A 12,444-nucleotide genomic window follows, 5' to 3' on the forward strand; every position below is an offset into this window, starting at 1 on the left:
GGCAAATCTCTGGCATGCGTCACAAGTTCGTACTATTTCCTTCGCGTCCTCGATCGCTGTCAACCAGTAAAATCCAGCCCGAAAAACCTTGGCCTCGATAGCTCGACTGCTCGCGTGATGACCATATATTCCCTCGTGTACATATTTCAAGATTATCCTTCCTTCTTCGGGTGTAACGCACCTTTGTAACACACCCGAAATACTGCGCTTGTACAACTCCACTTTGACCACTGTAAAGGCTTTGGATCGTCGAATAACTCGCCTTGCTTCAACTGGGTCGTCGAGTATTTCTTTCCTTAAGATGTATGATATGTATGCTTGCATCCATGGGACCTGCACCATCATCACTAGCTCCTGGTCCTCTTCTTCTTCTGGTGCTTCCTTGGGCGTCGTCGAGGTTTTCTCTTCCTTCTTCTTCTTCTGCGCCTTCTTTGGCTTTGTGGATCTCTCTGATATCTCTTCCCAAAACACACCTGGTGGGATTGCGAGGCACTGAGACCCGATGTTTGCAAGAACATCGGCCTCATCATTGCTCAGCCTGCTGATGTGGTTTACTTCGCACCCATCAAATAACTTCTTGAGCTCATTGTATACTTCCTTGTATGCCATCATGCTATCATTTACTGCATCACACTGATTCATGACTTGCTGAGCCACCAATTGTGAGTCGCCAAAGATTTTTAATCGAGTTGCACCACAAGCTTTCGCCATCTTCATCCCGTGTATAAGAGCTTCGTATTCTGCCTCATTGTTAGACGCGTTTGGGAACGTCATCCGTAAGACATACTTCAGTTTGTCGCCTTCTGGTGATACAAGAATCACTCCTGCTCCAGCTCCTTCTACTCTTTTGGACCCATCAAAGTTCATAGTCCAGGTTCTCGATAAATCCGGAGGTCCTGTGTTTTGCAGCTCCATCCACTCTGCGATGAAATCTGGCAGAATTTGCGACTTTATTGCTTTTCTTTTTTCATACGTGATGTCCCGAGGAGAAAGTTCTATTCCCCAAAGAGAGACACGACCTGTAGCTTCTGGATTGTTTAGTATATTTGATAGAGGTGCTTCATTAACCACTATTATCGGGTGTGCCGAAAAATAGTGCCGCAATTTTCTTGCGGTTGTGATCACTCCATATGCAAGCTTCTGGTACTGCGGGTATCGCTGTTGTGAAGGCGATAAAACTTCACTGATGAAATATACCGGCCTCTGCACTCCATGGAGTTTCCCTTCTTCCTCTCTTTCGACAACTAGCGCCGTGCTGACCACCTGAGGTGTGACTGCAATGTACAACAGGAGGGGTTCATTCTCTTTCGGCGCCACTAAAATTGGTGGTGTCGAAATTGTGCGTTTAAGATCCTCGAAGGCTCTATCTGCTTCTTCATTCCACTGGAACTTCTCTCCTTGCTTGATTAAAGCGTAGAACGGTAACGCCTTTTCTCCCAGCCTGGCGACGAATCTGCTTAAAGCTGCGACTCGCCCAGTCAACTGCTGTATCTCTTTCAACTTTGTTGGCTTCCTCATTGTTACGATAGCTTGGATTTTTTTGGGATTAGCTTCAATCCCTCTTGCTGAGACTAGGAACCCGAGAAGTTCTCCTGCAGGGACGCCGAAAGAACACTTCGTTGGGTTCAGCTTGAGGCAGAATTTCTCGAGGTTGTCGAAAGTTTCCTTCAGGTCCTCGATTAGCGTTGCCCCCTTTTTTGATGTTATGACGACATCATCAATGTACACTTGTACGTTTTTTCCAATCTGTGTTGCTAAGCACTTCTGCATCATCCTCTGATATGTTGCTCCCGCGTTTTTCAGACCAAAAGGCATTGTTCTATAGCAAAACACGCCGTAAGGCGTGATAAACGCTGTTTTGACCTCGTCCTCTTCTTTCAATCTGATCTGGTTATAACCAGAGTATGCATTTAGGAAGGAAAGACATTCACATCCTGCCGTGGAGTCCATAATTTGATTGATCCTCGGGAGGGGAAAGTGATCCTTTGGACAATGTTTGTTGAGACACGTAAAGTCGACGCACATGCGAAGGACTTTGGTGTTTTTCTTCGGAACCAACACTGGGTTTGCGACCCACGTGGCCTCTGTATGCAGCTCTTTGATGAAACCAGCTTCTCTCAGTCGATCAATCTCTGTCAGCATAGCTTTGCGGTTTGGCTCCGAAAAACGCCACAAAGGTTGTTTTATTGGTCTCGCTAATGGATCCACGTTTAGGTGGTGCTCGACAAGTTCCCTGGGTACTCCTGGCATGTCAGCTGGACACCATGCGAAGATTTTCCAGTTCTCACAGACGAACTCGACGAGCGCGCTTTCCTATGCGAGGTCCATGTCTGTCGCGATGGACGTCGTCTTCTTTGGATTTGTCGGGTGAATCTGCACCTCCTTAGAATTTTTCGCAGTATTAAAAGTTGATTCCTTGTTAGGCCTCCCTACATCTGGCAACACATCATAATCAGTTGTGAGCCTTGACGCCATGTACTCTGCTTGCATCCCGAAGGTTTCTGACAGTCGATGAAAATCCTTGTCACATTTATCGGCTAACGCGAAGCTTCCTTTAACGGTGATTGGTCCCTTAGGTCCAGGCATCCTCCATAACAAGTATGTGTAATGTGGTACCGCCATAAACCTGGCATATGCTGGCCGTCCAAACAAGGCGTGATACTGCGACGGGAAATCCACGACTTCAAACTCCAGCCTCTCTATCCTGTAGTTTTCTCGGGTCCCAAACTGAACATCGAGATTGATCTTCCCCAATGGATAACTTGGCTTCTCTGGCGTGATGCCATGGAAACGTGTGTCAGTTGGTTTCAGATTTGCGAGATATATGTTCATCTTCCTTAGTGTATCTGCATACATAAGGTTTAAACTGCTGCCTCCATCTATGAATACTCGAGATACGTCGAATCCTGCAATTACTGCTGGAAAGATAAGTGCTGACTGCCCTGGTCGAGGAACTTGCTGCGGATGATCCGCTATTGTAAAGCCAATGTCTTGCCCTGACCAATTGAGGTACTCAATCGTTGGTGGAGGCATTGATACGTCTCCGACGTATCGATAATTTCCTATGTTCCATGCCACATTATTGATGATATCTACATGTTTTATGCATACTTTATGTCATATTTATGCATTTTCCGGCACTAACCTATTAACGAGATGCCGAAGAGCCAGTTGTTGTTTTCTGCTGTTTTTGGTTTCAGAAATCCTAGTAAGGAAATATTCTCGAAATTGGACGAAATCAACGCCCAGGGGCCTATTTTGCCACGAAGCTTCCAGAAGACCGAAGGGAAGACGAAGTGGGGCCACGGGGCGCCGCCACACTAGGGCGGCGCGGCCCAGGGGGGGCCCGCGCGGCCCTAGCGTGTGGGGCCCCGTGTGGCCCCCTGACCTGCCCTTCCGCCTAAATATAGTCTTCGTCGCGAAACCCCCAGTACCGAGAGCCACGATACGGAAAACCTTCCAGAGACGCCGCCGCCGCCAATCCCATCTCGGGGGATTCAGGAGATCGCCTCCGGCACCCTGCCGGAGAGGGGATTCATCTCCCGGAGGACTCTACACCGCCATGGTCGCCTCCGGAGTGATGAGTGAGTAGTTCACCCCTGGACTATGGGTCCATAGCAGTAGCTAGATGGTTGTCTTCTCCTCATTATGCTTTTTTGTCGGGTCTTGTGAGCTGCCAAACATGATCAAGATCATCTATCTGTAATACTATATGTTGTGTTTGCTGGGATCCGATGGATAGAGAATACTATGTTATGTTGATTATCAATCTATCTTTGTGTTGTTTATGATCTTGCATGCTCTCCGTTACTAGTAGATGCTTTGGCCAAGTTGATGCTTGTAACTCCAAGAGGGAGTATTTATGCTCGATAGTGGGTTCATGCCTCTATTGAATCTGGGAGTGTGAGAAACCCCTAAGGTTGTGGCTGTCTTGTTGCCACTAGGGATAAAACAGTGAGGCGATGTCCGAGGATGTAGTTAGTGATAACCTTACGCACCATACTTAATGCAATTGTCTATTGTTTGCAACTTAATACTGGAAGGGGTTCGGATGATAACCTGAAGGTGGACTTTTTAGGCATAGATGCATGCTGGATAGCGGTCTATGTACTTTGTCGTAATGCCCAATTAAATCTCACAATACTCATCATATCATGCATGTGCATTGTCATGCCCTCTCTATTTGTCAATTGCCCAACTGTAATTTGTTCACCCAACATGCTATTTATCTTATGGGAGAGACACCACTAGTGAACTGTGGACCCCGGTCCATTCTTTTACATCGAATACAATCTACTGCAATACTTGTTCTACTGTTCTCTGCAAACAATCATCATCCACACTATACATCTAATCCTTTGTTACAGCAAGCCGGTGAGATTGACAACCTCACTGTTTCGTTGGGGCAAAGTACTTTGGTTGTGTTGTGCAGGTTCCACATTGGCGCCGGAATCCCTGGTGTTGCGCCGCACTACATCTCGCCGCCATCAACCTTCAACGTGCTTCTTGACTCCTACTGGTTCGATAAACCTTGGTTTCTAACTGAGGGAAACTTACTGCTGTACGCATCACACCTTCCACTTGGGGTTCCCAACGGTCGCGTGTTGTACGCGTGTCAAGCTAAATTTCTGGCGCCTTTGCCGGGGAACGAAGGAAAGCTACACCATTTCCTCCCTCGTCAACTACACGCCAGCAAGTAAATTTCTGGCGCCGTTGCCGGGGAGATCAAGACACGCTGCAAGGGGAGTCTCCACATCCCAATCTCTTTACTTTGTTTTTGTCTTGCTTTATTTTATTTACTACTTTGTTTGCTGCACTAAATCAAAACACAAAAAAATTAGTTGCTAGTTTTACTTTATTTGCTATCTTGTTTGCTATATCAAAAACACAAAAAAATTAGTTACTTAAATTTACTTTATCTAGTTTGCTTTATTTACTATTGCTAAAATGGGTACTCCTGAAAATACTAAGTTGTGTGACTTCACAACCACAAATAATAATGATTTCTTATGCACACCTATTGCTCCACCTGCTACTACAGCGGAATTCTTTGAAATTAAACCTGCTTTACTAAATCTTGTTATGCGAGAGCAATTTTCTGGTGTTAGTTCTGATGATGCTGCTGCCCATCTCAATAATTTTGTTGAATTATGTGAAATGCAAAAGTATAAGGATGTAGATGGTGACATTATAAAATTAAAATTGTTCCCTTTCTCACTAAGAGGAAGAGCTAAAGATTGGTTGCTATCTCTGCCTAAGAATAGTATTGATTCATAGACTAAATGCAAGGATGCTTTTATTGGTAGATATTATCCCCCTGCTAAAATTATATCTTTGAGGAGTAGCATAATGAATTTTAAACAATTGGATACTGAGCATGTTGCACAAGCATGGGAAAGAATGAAATCTTTGGTTAAAAATTGCCCAACCCATGGACTGACTACTTGGATGATCATCCAAACCTTTTATGCAAGACTGAATTTTTCTTCGCGGAACCTATTGGATTCAGCTGCTGGAGGTACCTTTATGTCCATCACTCTTGGTGAAGCAACAAAGCTTCTTGATAATATGATGATTAATTACTCTGAATGGCACACGGAAAGAGCTCCACAAGGTAAGAAGGTAAATTCTGTCGAAGAAACCTCTTCCTTGAGTGATAAGATTGATGCTATTATGTCTATGCTTGTGATTGATAGGACTAATGTTGATCCTAATAATGTTCCGTTAGCTTCATTGGTTGCCCAAGAAGAACATGTTGATGTAAACTACATTAAAAATAATAATTTCAACAACAATGCATATCGGAACAATTCTAGTAACAACTATAGGCCATATCCTTATAGAGAGTGGATTTGGTGACCGCGTGTATACGTGAGCACCCATCAACCATCGTTGGATTGTCTTTGAGATTCCACCATCCCACTTTCTGAACTAACGGCAAGCTACGGTGTTAAAGCGAATCTTTTTTTGTTGTCGTTCGACCCGATGCGCTCTTTCTCCTTCCTCTCTCGTCTCTTTTAGTACTTCCTCCTCCCCTACCCGGGGTCTCCCTCCTCCCCTACCTCACGCTCGAGCTAGGCCTCCACCGCACGGCAGGCTCGATTCCGCCCCTGCTCGTCAATTGGAGGGCAGCGGCGGCAGGCCTCCACCGTCGAGCACGACAGGCTCGATTCCGCTCCTGGGAGGTTCAATTGGAGAGCAGCGTCACGGGAGGAATCCCGTTCCTGGGCCTCGCCGCCTCTCCGGCGCGGCGCTCGTCGACATCCCCGCCGGCAGCCACATGATCCCCCTCGTGTAGTCAAACGAGTATGGAGGAGCTCCCTTGGCCGACCTGACCGCGAGGCGAGATGGAGACGAGTCGCGCGCGGTGGTGATGGCTTCCGATGACCGCACGGGGCCGTCCACACCCAGCCCCCGCACCTCTCCCCTGCATCGAAGGGGCCGTCCACCCGGGTGGAGAAACGGCCTCGTCCGCGCCAGTGACGCGCGCAGCACCAGCTCCGCCCCGGCGTCCGTCACTCCCTCCCGCAGCCGGTCAAACGCTCCCTCGCTCCGTCGAGGCTGCCGAGCTCTGGCTCCGCGTCGAGGATACCTTCAACGCGCTCGCCGGCGACAGGCTTCGCTCCCTCCCGCAGCCCTGCATCCTCAATTTCAGTGCATCCTAAAATTGGACTTTTTCAACGGATCCGCGCCGTAGCTTCCCAGCGGCGTCCGAACGGCCGGCAGAGGATGGCGTGCGTGGACTACACCTTCTCCCTCACTCTGCGCTTGATTTTGGGCTCCAAGTTTCTGTTGATTCGTTGGGTGCTGAATTGGGTAATTGGGATAGGATGAGAACGTCATGGAGGAGATTAATTGGTGCAATCGGCCTCTGTTAGATTCGGTTTTGGTCTTAGACAGTTGTTTCTTTTGTTTTATCTGTTCATATAGAATTATAGACAGACACAAATTGATGATCTTGACCATCCCTAAGAGCTCTAAGCTCCCAGGGTTCCGCGCGCCTCTCCTTGCTCGGGACGTGGCCGTCTGGTTGGGCCTACCTGGCAGCGTGATAAGGTGCCCCATGCGAGTTTTTTGCTGGGCCGTACGTCGGTGGAGCTACCGCTTTGGAGGGGATGCAAAATGGGAATTGGTCTGTACTTGTGTCTGAACTCCCGATGGCTCCATCCCTACCGTGTGTGGCGGCGTTTCTAACCCTAGGAGGGACTCCCGCAGCTGACGGCTCGCTTCAGCGCTCCCCTCCCCGGCATGCCGGCAGCAGGTATCGCGGCCCTTGCTCTTCCCCTTCCCTGTTCGCTATCTTCCACATCCCTGATCTCTAACGCCAACCATGCCGCATAGGTGTTGGCCTGCCGCGCTGGGGATTCTGAAGTAGCAGCGGTCACCCTGTGGCATGGAGCTTAATTAAGGCCGTCCATGAATGAACCTATACGGCCGTGTACAAACTCCGTCGACCGCCGTCCGTTGGTGTTCCTTGAAGGCTCCAAGGCTGTCTACCGGTCCATGTGCAGCATGTATCCATTGTCTTGATCTGGAGTCCTCGCCAACTGAGAGGCTGCAGCCCAACCTTTTCCTTTCACGATCCAGCCATGATCAAGCCACAATGAGGTCAGTGATGTTCCCCAACCTCCACATCTTGCTATATCGGAACCTGCAAAAAAGTGCTAGCCAGGTGGATATGGTTCGACACTCTCATGGTAAGTCTGCATCCATTGAGCCGGTATCTCACACTTCCAGAAATTTTGTTCAGTACAAGTTGATAATATTAAACTTGATGTTTAGTTTAATCTGAGAACAAGGAAAAATGAGCAGACCACAATAGCATAAGAACAGTGTCCCGTTATCTTGTATATGCACGATCCAATTAATGGCATGCTCGATGGAGACTATAATACAAATTTCTGTTGCATTCGTGTCACTTAAATTCACTTGGCAGCATGATGTTTGCAGGCTGTTACTCAATTGGCATGTTTCTGCTATGCATTTTAATTTTAATTGATCGAACATCCCAATGCTGTAAGACGAGAAATTCTTGAATTAGATCTTCAAAACCATGAGCAAATCAAATTTTTAGTGCTCCAAACAAAGCATGTTCTATTTTAATAAGGTTCAATTTATCATTGCTATTCATATATAGTTAACCGACATAGTATGAACCTGTATGGTTATTCACTTCAGATTATCATAGTTCTTTTTTGTACTGTATTTTTTCACCATTAATTTTGGAAGTTGAGGGAACATATTGGCAACTTGCCTCTTCCTGAATCTGAATCGTCCTAAAAGGATGGTTATGTAAATCCGTTTTGAAATCTGAATGGCATGGTTTCCTTTGTTTTGCATGCATGTTCTTATTTTCTAGATTGGCACTGTATAATTTAGAGTCTTCTTGATCATTCAGTGATTCTTGTTTGTATACTATCATGAAACAAGAATCTTTTCAAACAGTTGCTGATATTGATCTTGATAATTAATTAAAAAATAGTTTGGTACGGAAAATCAACTGTGTAACTTTCAGATAAATAATTGTAAATATGTCAGTACAAGACATACTTTTATAAGATAAGTCAACTCTGACCTTTATGATAATATTTCCACTCAAAATAGTGATGCACACCAAATTCATGAAGCTATTTTCTTTGGTAAAAAAACCTGATTTCTCTAAAGTACTCTGCCACCTTATTAAGTTTTGGGTTCTTCACCTGAGATAAGTAATATGTTGTCTGTTTACTGTGCACGGTAACATCTGGAGAGAAACAACCTATGATTGTGATTTTCCTTGGCAATCGTGAAGAAAATGCATTGGTCTTCATGAACTAATACATGTCTCAAACATAGTATCCTAAAAAGGATCCAAATGGAAATTAGTTTATTCCTAGAACATATAACTTGAGCAGATGAATTACTTACTGGCTTACTGCTCTCAGTATGCATGTCCCCATATCTTTGGGAAGGAGAAGATCCTCTCCCTGCTTATAAATTAATAGTATGTTAGTTACATCTCAGTATCCATTGCTGAAGTTATGCTGCAGATTGTAAGATGATATTCAGGCCTTACTTTTTGTGAGTTCAAAGCTGGTGCTGTGACAGATAAAGATTCCCCTTTATTATTGGTATGCAATGTGTCATTTGGACATTCCCCTCTTGCCATACTTCCTCCGGCCTATTTCATGTTTATTTATTTATGATTCATTTGTAGGACAGAAAATGGAATAAGTTAGGCACAACTATTTCATGAAGTCAAAAGAGCTAGGTGTTGAACTTGGGATTGTGTGCGAAAACAACAGTAGTTACTCCCTTTAAATTAACTAATATCACTAATATTGATTTTAATTGTGTGTTGTTCATAGATTCTCGACAAGCTATTCACCTTCATATCAACCCTTGATCTGTCCTTTGAGTCTTCCATTCCAGATCACATGTACATTTAGTGAGGTTCCAATGACTGTACTATAATATAGCATTCTGATAGACACAACAATTTTCATATATGAATATCAGTAATACCCGCTGAACCCATCCAGTCATCATGCAATCATCCATCTGTTGATTTCTCTATAATGTTTTTTGTTTTGTTTTCATCGGATCTTCATTTTTATAAGGTAATGTTATTTTTCCTGCCAAGAAATTGATGGTATTATAACATGGATCATTCGGTTGGAAGATACGTCTTGAGAGTATCTTGATGCCACTTCCTCTAAAACAATAGAAGAATCTATGTGGCACCCATCAAAAAAGTCAAATAATGGCCAAATATGGACACGTCAAGCGGAAAACAAAACCTAAATAGAAAGAAACGGCGCAGCAAAGCGCGCAAGGTCCTTCTAGTACATACTGATACCTAAGAGGTGAACAAGTCCTGAAGTTGAATAACATTACTGTCATGCGTTCTTTGCAGGTTGCATTACCACTAAGGAGCTGGGAACTGTCATGCGTTCCCTGGGTCAAAATCCTACTGAGCCAGAGCTTCAAGGCATGATCAATGAGTCTGCAACAAAACAGATACGTCCGGGCTCACGTCATGCTCGACAAGTCTTCAGATCTTTGAACCCTCCCCTTGATGGTGATGTGAAAATAAATGTTGATGTAGCTCTGGCTCGCTATGACGACCATGGGGTGGTAGCTGCAATTTGCCGTAGATCGGATGGTGTTTATTTGGGTTCATTAGCTCTTGATTGCCCTGGTTTTTCAGAGCCAGCCATATTGGAAACAATTGCTTATAAGGAAGGCCTTGCCCCCGATCTCCAAGAAACAAGATGTGTCATAACTTCAGATTGCCAAGAGGTTATCACAGCGAAGAAGCATGACTGCCATCCTGCATGAAACAAAATTCTGGAGTGAAGCTTTTATTGATGTCATTCATGAAAATACAGTTTCTTTAGAATGCAACTATGTGTTTCTTTTAACTAAAGGAAACAAGAAGTCCACCTATAGAATACTATGTCTATGTTTTGTTCAAAGAAATTAGGGCAGCTTGATATGTCATAATCCTATGCTTCTCCTGATTTTCACTTCCTTAGTGAAGGATGCTCGTGTTGTCACACTGTCTGATCTTTCTAACTGCATTTGCGTTGTAGAATTACTTCCCTGCAACACATCCTGTTATGAACCTTCCTGAATTGCTGTAGCTTTTGAAAGATTACCAAAGATGCTCATGGATTCAATTAGTATGGGAAAAGATGGTACACAAATCAGAGTATTTGGAAGAAAGGCGTCCAGGCTGTTCTCGTGTTGGTGTGCCAAGAACAATCTTGCCAGAAGATGTGACAGAACCAACAACAGGGATCAAGTTCCCTTCCCTTCTTGTGGACAATTCAAACCGAACCGCAATACCTTCTTCAGGTAACAGTTCAGGACTATTTAGGTGGTCCTTATCTCACACGGTATCTCTATCTCAAGAAATGTGAACTGAAAAATTGAACTGAAACTCGAGTTTAAACTGCAGTAGCTTCTTCAGGTAACAGTTCAGGACGACGGCGATCTTGTTCAGGGTAGGATGGCTATCTTTTCCAGGGAGCAGAGGACCTCGCCGTCGCAGCAGCTGGTGGTGTAGTGGCGCAGGGAGGAGGCAGCGAGGAGCACCGGCGCAGCGGAGGACTAGCAGTGCAACTAAGCAGTGAGGAGGTCGTGGGCGACGCCGTGGTGCTGCTAGCCGGCCAGCGGCGCGCGACGCGCGGCGCAGCGAGGCGCGCACGCGGAGCATAGGAGGACCAGCGGCATCCGCAGAGCAGAGAGCAGTCGGCGGTTGGTCAAGGCGAGCTCGGGCAGGGGCGCGCGGAGCAGAGAGTAGTCGGCGGCGAGATCGATCACCATCCCAGCCCCTTGCCGCGACGGCCACGGCCACCACGTCCTCGACGACGCCGTCCGTGGCCGAATCCACCACGCCCTGCCGCACTGCCTCCGCCGCCGCCCTCCACCGTGTCTGCCCTCTCTCTCGCGGAGGCCGGGCGCGCGCCAGCACAGGACGGTGCGGCCGTCCACCTCGGCGCTCTCGCGGCGGCCGGGCGCGCGCAAGAAAAGGACCACCTCGCCTCGGCTGGATTCGGCTGGCAGGGGAGCGCCGCCCCGATTCGTATTGCTTCAGCAGTAGCGAATTCGTCGGGATCCAGGGCGGAGCGCTGAAATCGATTGGGGTCGTAGTTGTATAGGAGGACTAGCTGCAGCGAATCCGTCGGGATCCAGGGGCGGCGCTCTGATTTCGAGTGTGGTCGTCTCCTACCTCCGCATCCACGCCCATCCACGCTGTGGCCCTCCGCCGTCGCCCGTTGTTCTGGCCGCGTCGCGCACCATAGGCGCTCTACTCCAAAAACGCTAGCGAGCACTGGGCTCGAATCGATTCAGCGGAGCATTGGAGGTTGTGTAGCTACCATGGGAGCGAATAATCGTTCATGATCGACTCGGTCATGGTGTTTGAACGAAAAATCCGTCTCAATCTATTATGGCTTTCGGCAGCACAGTAGTTAGAACGAAAAAGTGCGTGTGTGTGACGAGGAGGGCACGACCAAATGCACTCTCATGTGCGGATGAAGGCTTAGCTATCATCTCACGGCAAAACTAACACCGTCGGACACGTGTCAGTCTCTCACCGCGTGCTCACGTATACACCCGGTCACCAGGCTTCATCCGTATCCTTATAATAATGGCAACGACTATGGTAGTTCTTATGGGAACTCTTACAACAATAGTAGGAACACACCCCCTAGACTTGAAGCCATGCTTAAAGAATTTATTAGTACACAAACTGCTTTTAACAAATCTGTTGAAGAAAAGCTTGGGAAAATTGATATACTTGCTTCTAAAGTCGATAGTCTTGCTGCTGATGTTGATCTTTTGAAATCGAAAGTTATGCCTCATGAAAATCATAATAATAAAATTGTTACTACAGCAAATGCCATCCAAGTTAGAATTAATGAGAATATAATATTGATGGCTGAATTGCGTGCTAGG

General features: G+C 46.3%; 1 long non-coding RNA gene across 3 annotated transcripts; it reads left to right on the top strand.

Moving 5' to 3' along the window:
• The first annotated feature begins 5,995 nt into the window (after positions 1-5,995).
• On the top strand, positions 5,996-11,973 carry LOC127302118 (uncharacterized). Of its 3 annotated transcripts, none has more exons than XR_011745597.1 (4): positions 7,079-7,261; positions 7,342-9,110; positions 9,896-10,839; positions 10,943-11,973. It is a non-coding gene; the product is annotated as an uncharacterized lncRNA (long non-coding RNA). The 3 variants fall into 3 exon arrangements; XR_011745598.1 differs by having other exon boundaries at positions 7,080-7,261; positions 10,955-11,973; XR_011745596.1 differs by lacking the exon at positions 10,943-11,973 and having other exon boundaries at positions 5,996-7,261; positions 9,896-10,646.
• The last annotated feature ends 471 nt before the right edge of the window (positions 11,974-12,444 follow it).

Source organism: Lolium perenne, chromosome 5, assembly GCF_019359855.2.
Source record: "Lolium perenne isolate Kyuss_39 chromosome 5, Kyuss_2.0, whole genome shotgun sequence".
NCBI classification, from domain to species: domain Eukaryota; kingdom Viridiplantae; phylum Streptophyta; class Magnoliopsida; order Poales; family Poaceae; genus Lolium; species Lolium perenne.